This window comes from Martes martes (genome assembly GCF_963455335.1).
Source record: "Martes martes genome assembly, contig: scaffold_551, whole genome shotgun sequence".
NCBI lineage: Eukaryota > Metazoa > Chordata > Mammalia > Carnivora > Mustelidae > Martes > Martes martes.
Window position 1 is genome coordinate 7,220 of NW_027666265.1, and position 10,459 is coordinate 17,678.

Sequence of the window (10,459 nt, forward strand, 5' to 3'; positions counted from 1 at the left end):
GCTGCAGAAGGCGGGCTGGGCACGTGGGCGCCCCTCTGTGTAGCCGCGCCGGGGGCGGGGCGCGGGGCAGGGCGGTGCCGCCTCCTCCCTCCCCCCACGCGGGCCGCCCCGCGTCCGGACAGTCCGAGCTGCGCGGGCCAGCCCTCCGGCTAGGCGGCGTCCGGCCGCTGCGCCGCGCGGTGGGTCCGCGGCCTGGGGGAGCGCGGGCCCTCGCGGGCGGGCGTTCCCCCGGGCGGGGAGAGTGGGCGCGGGGCGCGCGGCCGGCTCCTGGGGCGTCGGGCCTGGGAAGCGTGGTTGCGCAGGAGGGAAAACTGAATTCCTGCTCTCCTGGGAGGACCCAACCTCAGAGGCGTTGCCAGAGCTCTAACTGGAGTTCTTCCAAGTGGGGTTTTTGTCCTCCGTTTACTGTTCATTCTGAGAAGAATTCTTGAATAAGAATGATAATAACATACTAATGATAATGATCAATAACAGACGCTTTGTCAAATAGTACTACTTCAGTAAAAAATCATGAACGTTTATAAAAATGTGCAGTTGCTATTCTGAAAATTCCAGTAAAAATAGGTTGTCATGTGGTGTTTGAAGGTGGGCAATAAGAAAATGACATTTGCTATTTCCAAAACAGCCAGAGCAAAAGTTACACAATCAAGGTTTCTCATACTGCGCTATTGTTTGCTTTAGGAGTCTCTGATAAGATTGAAGTCACAATGTGAAACTCTGTTAATTTTAATCCGAAAGGAGGCAAAACATTGACCTGAATTGAACAGTGAGTGTCTGTTTTTATTTTTGTTTGATAGAAAGATCAACCTTATTTTGTTTAATATTATGCTAAATATCTTATTCATCTACTAGTAATTCTATTAACTTGGGCAAAGCACCAGATTCATACTGATGCATTACGCGTATACTTTTAATATAGTGTCCTAAATCATTCTTAACTTCTTTAGCAGAATCTGGTTAAAGATTTGGGACTTCACTCCAAAAATATGTTACATGCACAAAATCTCAAGGACTATTTCCAGAGTTCAGCTATCTCCATGAAGCCATCAGTGGACCTCACTGAAGAACTGAAAGTCTAAATAGCGTCCTGACCGCAAGGATATTTACTATCGGTTATGGCAAATGTCCTCAGTAATAGAGTTTTTATCAATGTAAACTTAGTTTTACAGTATAAAACAGTTTCTTTGTGCAACTAGTCACTAATGATATAGAGGAAAATGATATATGTTGATTCTGACACCAAATTTACTCAGTCCCATAAGGGTTAGGAGGCATTGCACCAAAGGGTGAAGGAGACTCTGGATTTAAGAGTCTTGGTCTAATTTCTAAGGGTGAGGAATCTGATATATTTCCACCTCTTTTTTTTTTTTTAAGAAATTTAAGGTTGCTATTTTAAATTTAAGAAATTATTTCCCCATATATTTGTACCTGCATACCCTCAAGAGACAGTCTGTGATGAGGTTGCACCACAGTGATTTGAGATAAACTAATCTATTTGGCATTTAGAAACTGCCAATTTAGTCAGAATACCAATCTCTGAGTTTATCTGATAATCTGACTAGCTGATGTTGGTGCTTCCTGAAGCAAGAACACATTGTGTGCATGTGTGTGAATAATAAAAGCTATTTCATCTCTAAGCAAAAATGAGCAAGTCCTTCTAATAAGCACAATGCTTGATAGCTATCTTGACGGACTGGAGTCTTTGACTTATACATTCCTTTTCCTGTTGGAAGTTATTGATTAACTGTGAATCCCATATCTTATTTTTGGTTATTTCTCAACTTTTAAAATGTGTTTAGGTGTAGAAAGAAGGGACCATGCATGGATCCGAGTCTTTAAGTTGGGACTCTGAGGGTCAAGGAAATCAGGATAGAAACAAAATATTTGACATGGATTAAGCTATATTGACTTCATCTTCATTTGCATTTCCATTTGCACGGCTCTGTTCCTGCTCCTCAGAAGGGAATTTTCATCTTCGTCCCAGCTGAGTCATGTTTTTACCCACCTTGGTCTACCTCACCCTCTCTGGTGTACTACACTTCTCAGTCTCATCTGTCAAACTTCCTCCTTAGGGATGAAACAGAAAATCCAACTCAGTCATTTTCAGCAGCAGGAGTGATCTAGGTGGTTGTCTTCCAAAGATTTCAGAAGCATTTGTGCGTCTGACCTGTTAAGTTTCATGAAATTGCAGGGAATTACAAGGGACTTTTACAGCTGAATAAATTCCACACCCTTTTCTCCTATACTTGCCAAATACAACCGAAAGTAAATCGCATGTCCACGAATAAGCAAGTTGATTCTTCCTAGTTCTAATTTGACTCCATCATCCCGAAGCTATTTCAGTGAAGACAAAACTAAAATCCCCCATTTTTCCCCCTAAATCTTCATATAATGGGTACTGTGTTACAGTTGAATTGGCATGACAGAGAAAAAGGATTGGATCTGAGTTCAGGCCACTAAAGTTTTGAGGGCTTTGGGTCCACTTTGAGTCCATGTTGTTCCCATTCTCCTTTCAAAAACGTGTAAAAAATTAAAGGCAACTTTCCACTGGACACATTCCATATTTACCCATCCCTAAAGATAAGCCATAAAATATTGAAAACAATGGTGGGGGAAAAAATAATAAGTCCTTAAAATGACAAATTAGATTTTAGATCCGTATTTTTCTGCTTGTCTTTTTAACGAAGACCAAATAATGGTTTTGCAATGGTTTCTCTGTCCTGTGCTGCTCCCCCTATGAATTTCCCTGTGTCCTGTCACTTGGCTTGTTTCTGGGATTTCTTTACGTTGGCCATTAATCAAGAATCACCCAGAGCTCCACCCGCTCTGTGCTGGTCTCTGTTTCCTTCTGCCAGAATTCCTGCTGGGACTGTATCTGCTGGAAAAAGTCAGCCTTCTCAATCCAAACATCTTTGGTTGACCTGTTGGTCTAAGGACTGAAAACCAGGGGTTTGGAAGTGAGCTCAGCTAATGTAAATCCTCTTTTTTCCGTTAGCCTTGACAAAGATTCTAATTGCTTTAGAGATGGCTTCTGAAGCCCATCCAATGGACTTTTCTCTGTTCTCATCAGCTTTCAATTCTCTCCTGCTTCGGGCCCTTTCTGTTTTGAAATGATCTCCCCTACCTTGACTTTGGTGATCTCTTCATGTTCTGCCTTCCCGATCTCCAGACCCTCAGGCTCAACCAACTTAATGGCATTGATCCCCAAAGCTACTTTGCCAGGTCTCATCTCTGATGAGATGGACTTGCCAGCACCTGAAATTACATGGTTGAAAACAAATCCCTCTCTTTCTTAGACTGGACTGTCTGTCTGCCTGTCTCTCTCTCTGACTTCCGTCTTACTATATTCTCCTGGTTCTCCAGGCTTAATACCTTTAGTTCTTGATTACTTGCTTCTCTCCTTCGATTTTTATGTTTCATTGTTTGCAAAGTTCTGCTACTCTTCCTCTATTTATTCTTTATCATGGAAATAATCTTTTCTCTTGATTTCTATGAATTTGTATCCTTAATCTCTATTCTCATCATGTTAAGACATGCAATTGCTGTCTTCTAAAAAAAAAAAAAAAAACCACACACACAACTTATTGACAGTAAAATCAAACTCCACTCCGGTCATGTAAATCTCCATTAACCTCTTCACTAAATTTCTTCAAATAATCACTCAGACCTGGGCTGTCTAATATGGTAGCCACTAGCTGCATGTGGCTTTTGAGCACTCAATTTATGACTAGATCAAATTGAGATGTGCTGAAGAGTAAAATGACACACGGAATTTCAAAGACTTAGTACAATTAAAACCATGTAAAAATGTCTCATTAATAGTTTTTTCACATTGATTACATGTTGAAATAATGTTTGGGATACAGTGGGCTAAGCAATGTATATTACTAGAATGATTTTCAACTGTTTCTTTTGACTTCTTTTCAATATTACTCTAGAAAATTTTAAATTACAAGTGTGGCTCACCTTATATTTCTGTTGGACAGTGCTGTTTTAGATAATCAACAAGGCAAGACACTATGCAAGAAATCAGAGGCAATTTTTAAAAAGCTAAGACTAATCTGGACAGCCTGCTTTTCCCAACCCAGCTGAGGAGACAAGACGTTGAGAGTCATGGATTGACACGACCAGAAGGCAAACACCGAATGACTGAAGAAGATGCCCCTTAATGGCAGCTTAAAGGAGAGAACTGGTCAGAGATACCTTTTCTGAAGAAGCAGAATTTCAGAAGATCGATGCAGGATAAATAGTACTTTCTTTTCCACTGCTGGAGGAGTAAGGGAATGGCATTCTGGAATAGAAGGGGAGGAAGCACGGAGTGGGCCTGGGGTAAGATTGTAGACCAATTTGTCTGGAATGTGTGTTGTATCCTGAAAGGGACTCAGGTCCACACCATTTCCTGCACGTCGACGCATTCAGTCCCCTCCAGTTGACTTCCTGCCTGCTTTTCATGAATCTCTGTCCTTTCTTCCAGACTTTACTGTACTCAAGACCTGAAGCTAGAAAATAAAGATACATGCACGTTGCCAGCCAGATCTTCACCCTGCTTCTGAAGAAACTTCCAGAAACCCTTTTCAAATATATGCTCCGGGACAATGGCACAACATGGTGTTTTCACTGAGGAAACATTCTCCTCAACCAGGTAATCCTTCGAATGGACAGTCCAACTCATGTAAGGAACAGAACTCCGTGTTTATTTAAATTGCCACCTACCGAGGTTGGCCGACCATTCTGATTTGCCTGGGACTGTCCCAGTTTCAGCACTAAAAGTCCAGTTCTAAGGAGACACTTCAATTCTAGGGAACTGGAGATGGTTGGTCCACCTCACCCACTCTGCCATATTTCAGTCTCTGACTTTGTTTCTCATTTCTAGTTACTGGCCTCGTGCTAATTTGCTTTCTCTGGCCACAGCAGTGCTGACTTGACAACATTTTTCTTAACCTAGGTTTTGTGATTTCAAGGTGTGTGGGGGTCACAAATCTTCATATTATATTCACCTTCCATTTTAAAAACATATCACTGCATACTGGAAGAAGGAAAGGTGATGTGCACTCAGTCAAACACAGGAGGGACACCTCAGTTCCAAAAAATGGGAACAGAAGTCCTCTATGCAAGTAGACTTACCTCATCATTAGAACCTACTCATCTCTGTCAGTTTCCTGTCCTCCTGAGATCTCTTCCTGGCACCTTTGAAGCCATGTTTCTCTAGTAAGTCCCATTCTTGTTTTCAAGGGCTGTTAGCTAAGGGGCAGCATCAAAATGAAGTGAAAAACCCCTAGATCAGAAATTCAGAGAAGGAGGTTCAATTCGAAGTTGTGGCTGCAAAAAGGTTACATAGTTAAGAAGTCTCCAAGTCCTAGGGCACCTGGGTGACTCAGTGGGTTAAGCCTCTGCCTTCAACTCAGGTCATGATCTCAGAGTCCTGGGATCGAGCCCCACATCTGGCTCTCTGCCCAGCAGGGAGCCTGCTTCCCCCTCTCTCTCTGCCTGCCTCTCTGCCTACTTGTGATCTCTCTCTATCTCTGTCAAATAAATAAATAAAATCTTTAAATAAAAGAAGAAGAAGAAGTCTCCAAGTCCCAAAGGAGTGAAGCCCCAGGGATAAAAGGATAGGCGGTGGGTTTGAACTTTTAAGGTACTGAACTGAAACCTTTCGGATTATACCACCCATGTCAGGGGTTCGTAAAACTAACTCTATTAGAATCACCAACCCCAAAGTTTTAGCATCAGTCTGAAAAAATAACTAAATTCCAATTTCCACTTAGCAACAAGTTCTTGCACAGGGCTGTGAATTCCAAGTTGTAAGATGTGGGTCTCAAAATATTCATGTGGAACATGTTACTGTCTAGCACCTTCTTGGGCTTCCTGGTAGCCTCGTCAAATTTTAATTCTTTGAGATCGAACAATGAAAAGTAAATGAACCTCTGGTGGTGGAGGGAGGAAGGAAGATGGACAGTGGATTCCTTGCAAAGCGTGGCTTTGATGTCTTTAACCGTCTGGCTTAGAGTCACAAGATCCATCTCTTAAAAAATTCCGTGCGTGGGGCACCTGGGTGGCTCAGTGGGTTAAAGCCTCTGCCTTCAGCTCAGGTCATGATCCCAGGGTCCTGGAATCGAGCCCCGCATCGGGCTCTCTGCTCATCAGGGAGCCTGCTTCCTCCTCTCTCTCTGCCTGCCTCTCTGCCTCCTTGTGATCTTTGTCAAATAAATAAATAAAATCTTTAGAGGAAAAAAAAAAAACAAAAAACAAAACAAAACAAACCTCCGTGCGTTGGTAATGTGTCCTAAGACCTCAGGGGCTGCATGCTTCAGAGAGACTATTTTTAAAGTTCCCACCTGTTTTACTTTTATATTTGGATCGGCATGCATTGATGCCTCTTGGCTCATTAAGTGGTCTTTTTCCCGCCTCTGGGTTCTAGACAGGCAGGCAGAGTCTGTTTTAATGAGGAACAGTCTGGTCCTCCACACTTCTTCATAACAAGTCAATGCTGGCTTACCCAGGCAGGGGGAGAACACCCGGCATTCTTCCTTAATTATATGAAAGAGTCGGAACCGCTGGCTCTTCTGTGTCTTGTGCCTCAATCTCCACTATCAAATCAGACCACACTGTTCAGGGCAACGGTGCATTTTCTCCAGAGGCTTAAGAGGAAACCTGCCCTTTTGTGCTTTTGCACAGACATGGAGGGAGAGCTCTTAGAGGCAGGCTGAAACTGAATAGAATCCTGGCCTAATCTGGAAGACACGCCGGTTCTGCTTAGGTTAATTTTGACCCTTCTCCAGATTTCATTTTGCGGGGAAGACCGTGAAATTAAAAAATTACAATGGCGTACAAATGTACAGTAAGAAGCACAAATTAATCCTGCTGGTTGCTGACTCAAATGCATGATGTTGAGCAAAAAGTTCTCAGTTGCATTTTTTGGGTTTCTTTTTTCTGTGCAATGGGGATAATAATACTTTTCTTCAAAAGATTATGAGGCGACACACAAGTGAGTGAAAATACTGTGAACAAGTTAAGTCAGTAAGGTTTTACCCTCTTTTTTAAGATTTTAATTGTTTATTTGTGAAAGAGAGAGTGCACGTGCATGTGTGGGAAGGGGCAGAAGGAGAAGCAGGCTCCCCGTCCAGCAGGGACCCGGATGCTGGGCTTGATCCCAGGACCCTGAGATCATGACCTGAGCCGAAAGCAGATGCTTAACCGGCTGAGCCACCCGGGCATGCCAACATTTTAGTCTCACATCAGTTCACACCCCCATTAGTTAAAACTTTGGATCCAGATACAATTTAAAGTTAAAAATCTAACTCTTAATCTCAGGCTATACATGTAAATCTGGCAGTGTAGCATTATATTACATTGAGACACATAAAATAGGTTTTTAGAAACTGACCCTTCTCAACCAGATTCATCTGTCCAAGTAAATCCTTCAACAATAGTCCTATCTTTGGTACCATCCTCCATTGTCAGCCGCAGGGACTGACACAAGGTGACCTGTGACCCCGTGAGTTGGCAAAAAGGATTTCAGCTTGCTGGTCACACTTCTTCCCCCCCTTTTTTTTAAAATGGCAGTGTAACTGACAGACAACATTATGTTAGTTTAAGGTGTATGACATAATGACTCAACATTTCTCTCCATTGCAAAATGGTCACCACAATAAGTCTAGATACCGCCCGTCACCTTACAAAGTCACACAATTTTTTTCTCTTGTGATGGGAACTTTTAAGATTTACCTTCTTAGCATCTTTCAAGTTTACCATACAGTATTATCAACTGCTCTCACGACCTGTACGTTACATCCCCATGACTGATTTATTTTGTAACTGGACATTCGTACCTCTTGATTTCCCTCTCCTTCCCCTTCCTCCTGGCCCTGCGTAGAACTTCTCTCTAGTCTTCTTACAGTTTAGAGAATTTTAGTGCAGAAAGTAGCCAGCAGAAGAAAAATAGGGGCGGAGAAAAAAAAAATCTTGAAATGACAGCATTTTAATTGAAAGCTCTCAGGCGTGTCACCGCCTCTGTAGGCACGTGATAATTTTTGAAAGTATACAAAAATATGCCTGTTCCTTGTGAATGAATGCATCTAAGTATGGTTCTCCAAAAAATCTGCTGGGCCCCCAGTTATACTGCAGAGGCTGCAGTTCCAGCCTTCTGGGGAGGCCAGGCAGCTAACACCAAAATGTGAATGCAGCCGGGCCTCAGATCATAATGGGGGGGGGGCAGGGGAAGGAGGGTATGTATGGCACTAAGGAAGCACTCAAATACAAAAGTTTAAAAACACTAAGCCAGATGGCAATACACAAATATAGGCAGAAGTGTACCTTTGGGCTGCAAATTTTCAACATCTACTCTAGGGTTTACTTATATAATCAAGAAGTCAGTTGAAATCATTCATCAAGATTATTTTTTAAAGCCCATTCACTACAGGCTGAGTGGATATTTAATTTTCTGTAATATTCTAGTGGTATTCACTTGAAGATACTGATTTATTTGTTGATTTTTAAGCAAAGTTTAGTGTAAATTTCTTTCAAAAAGTTACATGTTAATAAAAAATTTTTAAAATTAAAAAAAAAAGTTACATAACATTTCCCATGAGAAACTCTGCTTGTTCGTGTGGGAAACTATACAACGGAGTTTATTAGCAGTAAGATTGTGCGTGATCATCAGATTAGCAAAGTGATCTTTTTGAACTGAGTGCGTATTCTAATCCGCCTGTATGAATTCTGTGAATAAAATCTTTGAAGTGTTGTTGAGGAGGTATTCTTGGCTAAATTGAACTTGACAGAGCCCCTTTATCTAGTTCCATTGTGATTATACTCTGAGGCACATATAGAATCATAGAGAATCCTGGTTCAAAATACGACTCAATGAGGACATTCCAGCGTGAGATAAAGCAACTCAGGGCATTGAAGACTGCGCTGAATAAGGGGAAATTTGATGTCAATATTTTAACATTAACTTTGCGGGGATGGGGTGTTTCCATTTGACAAGCTGTTGCACATCATTTCATATTTAAGAAATGTGGCAGTAATATCTAAGGGAGTAAGCATTCATCTTACAGCTGTATGTCGTAGACCCAGAAGGTGTGCAGCCGACATAACCACAGGAAGGGCCATTCATGCGGACGGAAGGTAAAAGGCATTCCCCTATGCGGAGTACAATTTACTCAGCCCTAAAAGTAGCCTCTTGAGGATTCAAGAGTTAAAGTAAGCTGTTCTGCATGGTACAATTCTCAAAGAACAGAAATCTGTCTTTTTAAGGACCTAAATTTAAAGTGCCTGTGTGTGTGTATAATATTATATATTAAATATATATTTTATTTATATTTATATTTGTATCGTAAATATAAATTTATATTATGTATTAAATATGTGACATTAAATGTATAACATAATATATAGTAATGATTTTTATTTATTTATTTATTTGACAGAGACAGAGCACAGCAGGGGAAGCAGCAGAGGGAGTGGGAGAAACGGACTCCCCGCTGAGCAGGAAGCCTGATGTGGGGCTCAATCCCAGGACTCTGGGATCAAGACCTGAGATGAAGGCAGATGCTTAATCGACTGAGCCACCCAGGCACCCCTATAATTAATGTACAATTTCCTGGAACCTTAAAGAGACTCTGCGGAAGAAACTGTCTTATACCTTTGGTCAGGCTTATGAGCATGCAAATAATTAAGAGTACTGTTTTATCATACATATTATCCCAGTGGTTATTGAAGTGCACATGGTTAATAACACCTCCAACGGCATTTTTAAAAATGTTATTGACATGGCTTTAAAAGAAAGACAATTTTCAAGGATCCTACCCTAGTTTGGGATTTCTCAGAAATAAACACTGAGACAGGATTTGACTGCAAGAAACGTATATGGGAGGAATAAGGGAATAGGGAGTTAAGACTGGGAGTTAAATAGAAAGCGTGTTATCCAGAGACATACCACAAGTAGGGTGTAAGCCTTTAGGGAACAGTGTCGATGGTGAGGGAGAAGGAAATGGGATATTCATGCACCACTTCTACTATCTTTGGTCCAGTGCTTCTCCTGGGGGCTGCTCACTCTCCCAGAACATGGAAAAACATGCTTTGATGGCCAGAGAAAGCCCCTACGAAGGCATGCGGGACATAGCTTCCCTGTCTTTATGACGTAGTGGCGGGCCTGTACCCTCATGTCAGCCAGAGCCTCTTTCTGTGCTTCTTGGTCATCTGGAAGAAGAAGCCGAAAATGACAAGGGAGAAGATCTGACTTAAGATTCAGTGGCGCCCTTACTCTGTCCCCTTGTAGAAGGATCCTTCACCTTCCAGGACCCAGAACCTCTAGCCCGCCCTAGGCAAAAGTTGTGGGGGTAGGAAGCCCAAATTCCCCAAGTCATTCCTTTGTTCATGCATTTGAAATGCAGACACTGTAGCAGGAGAACCTATGAGGTTAAAATGACTACGATGCAGATCACAGCTCCTGCATACTTCC

At 41.9% G+C, this 10,459-nt stretch overlaps 1 long non-coding RNA gene across 1 annotated transcript; it reads left to right on the forward strand.

The window, feature by feature from the left end:
* The first annotated feature begins 728 nt into the window (after nt 1–728).
* LOC308338103 lies at nt 729–9,694 on the forward strand. Its single transcript, XR_013966378.1, has 4 exons — nt 729–766; nt 3,987–4,329; nt 4,475–4,642; nt 9,426–9,694. It is a non-coding gene; the product is annotated as an uncharacterized lncRNA (long non-coding RNA).
* Nucleotides 9,695–10,459: the final 765 nt, after the last annotated feature.